We start from the raw sequence: 4,086 nt of genomic DNA on the forward strand, positions 1-4,086 counted from the left end.
CCCGCCCAAGCCCCGCCCCAGCCCCGCCCCAGCCCCGCCCGGTCTCAACACCAAAGGGCGAAGATTGAAAGCCCCGCTCCCCGCTCAAAGGCAAAACCCCGCCCCCATTCCTGTTTGATTGGCCGGAAGAGGAGGGAGGGACTGGAGTTACCGAGGACTGGCTCTAGAATTCTCGCGAGAGCAGTCGCCCGGCAGGTAGGTTTCGGGGGCGTTCCGTAGTTGAGAGGCAGTTATGACGGTGGCTTAGGAACATTCTTTTGGCTCTCCTTTCAGGGGTCAGAGGGGAGCTCTCCCGGAGAGCTGGATCCTGCCTTTGCGCTGAGGAGGCCTCATTCCCGAGATAACGCCTAACCCGGAAAAGCCCCAGGTAAAGCCCGGGGACCAGAGCGCAGAGGTGCGGTGGCACCAAAACTGGCCTTACGCCCGCGGGCGCGCTGCTTCCTTAGTACTCTTTGCTTTTTCTTGTTCGCTGCCAGTTGGTGATACCGTCTTCGCACGTGTAGCGGGTGCCCAGGGCAGTAGTTAGAATTTGACTTTCTTTCTCTTCCCTTCCCAGTCAAGTGCCTGCTCGCTCTGGAGGCCTGGCGACAGCACCGGCTGCTTGAACTTCTGGAAGACCGCCTTGTAGCCACCAAGTTAGTGCTATAAAAGGCCGGGGTGTGTTTGGGGTGTGGGAGGTGGAGGAACTAACAGAACTCTTGAGTTTTGGATTTCGTTGGATTTGTGGATACCCTGAATGAGCACTTAGCATTTAAAACACAGTTTGCACAGCAGGGGCCCTTCAAAGTATTAAATGCAGCCCCATCAGTAGAGAGATAATGCAAACTTAAGCCTGGAAACGTCCAACGACCTGGTCAAGTCAACTACGCTAATAAAATCAGTTTTCTTATGTGCTAAGCCATTCTTCTCCCACTAGCCTTCCATTCTTTCTGACTTGGCCATTTACGCTGGAATTAAGGTATTGACTGTGAAACATATTTACTTTAAAGCTTGAATGCTTTGCATAGTTTTAATTAAATTTAGCACATAGAGTAAGTATACTAAATTTGGAAGTTCACCTTTATCTTTTGTGTCATTCCTTGATTACTGTACAAGATGGTAAAGGGGATGTTAATTTCTAGTCAACAGTATTGGAATGCTATTCCTAAGACCTTTTATTCACACATAAATTGCTGCTTTTGCAAGGTTTTCAATTTCCTTTCTTTCTGTATAGCTCCTTGTAAGCACCAAAATAAATAGGCAGCAGTAATCTGTTATCAAGTGAGTTACATGTTACATTGAAGTAGAAAATATCTCCTTTAGTTCTGTGGAAAAATAAAAATAGAGCATTCTTTTATAACCATAGGTCAGGTTATTGACTTACGTGTAAAAGTGTGCCAACACTTAAGTGTAGGTTTTAATTTCAGTTTACCCAGGCTCAGGAAACTAAAATTTTCATTTGAATGAGGCTTTGGGTTTTTTTCTTTTGTTTTTGCTGGAAAGTTTTTTTTTTTGACATTGTTAGTACTAAGAATTCAAAATATTTTTTTTATAGAACACTAGCTCCTAATGTTCAAATTCTAAATATTTTTCTGTGTTATATACATGGAAGAAAAACATAAAAAAAAAGCCCCATCTTAGGAAGATAGTATCAAACTAGCCAATGCTGTATTCTATTACTATTTATTAGCAAAAGGATTACTGGTACGAATTGTAATTGAGTTTGCCAGAGATTGAAAATGGAATCAATTTCTGGAATGGAGAAATGGGAGGGAATAGTGAATGGCATGGAAAGGGCATGATTGGAAATGGGTTATGTGTATACAATATATCCATCTCTGTAATGGAATTTTTAGAAATTTCCTGCACTTAGGGGTCCTGAAGAGGATTGTCCTTGTCTGGTAGAAGTGCCTAGAGTTCATATTCCAGTTCTACCAATTATTTGCTGTAACACCTTAAATTACTTCTTAGTCTCACTTAACATTTATCTGTCAAGGGGATTAATGAAAGTACACAGAATTAGGAATGTGCTTGTCACAATGCCTGGTACCTAGTACACCATAAATGTGGTTATTATAGTCAGTTATAGATAGTGCAATATTAGTATATATTGAAAGTATTTGAGAGGTTTTTAAAAATAGAACAAGACAAATATCAATTATTCAGCAACTAAAGCTGGAAAAAGCAATTAAGTCAGTAGGGTACAAAGGGAATATCTTTAATTTAGGGTCTGATTTCTAAAACGTAAATTGAAAATATATTTAAAATATGTCTTCTCAGAGAGTTGTAAGAAGTTGGACGTAGAAGTGCTTCCATGATTGACTTCCTGTATAAATCTGTAGTTTCCTGATTCTGCTTCATATCCTATAATCATGGACTTGTTTATATGACCTTCAAGCCCATAACAAATCAAGTGGCCAATTTTCTCAGTAAGTACTTTTCTTTTCCACAGTACATAGAGGTTTACTTATCAATAAAAGTGCAAGTAGCACATACTAGAATATTAATAATTGCTAATCTCTACTTATAAGTTATTATTAATATGGTTGGGAAATTTTCTCCGTAGCAAAATTTGCATTAATGTAGGTCTTTGCAACTAAAGTTTCATTAAATAATGAGGATAGTCATTGAACTTTGTATCTTAGCAATGAAACGTTAAAGATTGCTTTTTCTTTTAAACACTTCAAATTTTTTAGGGCTTAAAAATTAATTTTTGGCTTTAATAGTCTTAAAATAACTACAGGTAACATTTTAAATGCAAATTTTTGGTTGATGTAAAATTTTAGAAGTATTTAATTTTTAAATTGTTTTCCAATGCATGTAAACATTCCACAGGTATAAGCTAAATAACTTTTATTTGTACATAGATATATGTCTTTTAAAATTTTTCCAAATGATTCAACCATGACAAAGTTTTCTTCAATAAATCTGAATAAAATATGAGTCTCTTTAAAGAGAAATGTTAAGTAATATTGCTTAATATACATGTGCTTGGCAATAATAAAATAAGTAGTATGTGAAGGACAATATTTTGGAATCACTGCAATTTTATGTATAGTAAATGACTCAAGCGTGTAAGTTTGGTTTTTGTTTTGTTTTGTTTTTTTAAATATCCTGAATCTTCACTGTTCAAGTGTTTGTTCTGGAGGAATAAAAAGAGAAGCAAAGCAGCCTCTAGTGGCGATAGTGCATATTACATGTACCTTTGAAATGATAATCCGAAATAAGTTCTTCAGCACACTTTTGAGTCCTTACCAAGCACTTGGACTGAGATGAGTGCTGGAGAAGTCCTGTCTTGCTGTCATGGAATTACCATTAAGTGGTAGAGACAGACATTAATCCAAATAGTAAAAACAGAGATATGTAATTATAAACTGGAAGTAAAAGTTTTGGTTTTTGGTTTGGACTACATAGTCCCTGAGGAAGTGACGCTTGAAAGTGCAAGGAGATGTCATGAGATAGTGGAGAGGATGGAAGGGGGGTTGGAAGTGCAATTTATGCAGAGGTCTTAATAACAGTAGGAAGCATGGGCTACTTACATAAAAAAGGCCAATGTGGTGAGATGCCATAAACCAAAGGGGAGTGCTATGAGACAAGGCTAGAAAGGGAGGCAGAGACCAGTCCATGTAACACCTTGTGTGTTGTATTAAGAATTCTGGTTTTGATTAGGATGGGGGAGAGGCATTGAAAGGTTTTATCCAAGGGGTGAGATGCTCAGATTTGCATTTTTAAAAAATGCAGCTATACAGCTGAAGAATGGGGTTTAAAGAATGACTGCTGGTTTTCTGATTGGTATTACCTGAGTGGAAGGTGGTGCCGTCTCCTGAGATTGTAAACACTGGGGAGTTAGGAGGCTTACTACCTAAACAAAGTTCATGGGGGATATCATCAGTTTGGTTTTAAACATACCCAGTTTGTATCTCAGGTGGATGTGTTAAGGTTGGAATTATGTATATGGATGTGGAGCTGTTTGTTAAGACTTTTGCATATAGGCGCTAGCGGACACCAAGTGTATGATCAAAAAAGCCTAGATGGAGGGGTGCCTGGCTGGCTCAGTCAGTGGAGCATGCAACTCTTGATCTCGGGGTTGCGAGTTTGAACCCCATG

General features: G+C 38.8%; 1 long non-coding RNA gene across 1 annotated transcript; it reads left to right on the forward strand.

Moving 5' to 3' along the window:
* The first annotated feature begins 189 nt into the window (after positions 1–189).
* On the forward strand, positions 190–2,445 carry LOC117800604. The gene is made up of 3 exons (XR_004623125.1): positions 190–367; positions 557–635; positions 2,260–2,445. It is a non-coding gene; the product is annotated as an uncharacterized LOC117800604 (long non-coding RNA).
* Positions 2,446–4,086: the final 1,641 nt, after the last annotated feature.

The sequence above is a fragment of the Ailuropoda melanoleuca genome, unplaced genomic scaffold (assembly GCF_002007445.2).
Source record: "Ailuropoda melanoleuca isolate Jingjing unplaced genomic scaffold, ASM200744v2 unplaced-scaffold73201, whole genome shotgun sequence".
NCBI classification, from domain to species: domain Eukaryota; kingdom Metazoa; phylum Chordata; class Mammalia; order Carnivora; family Ursidae; genus Ailuropoda; species Ailuropoda melanoleuca.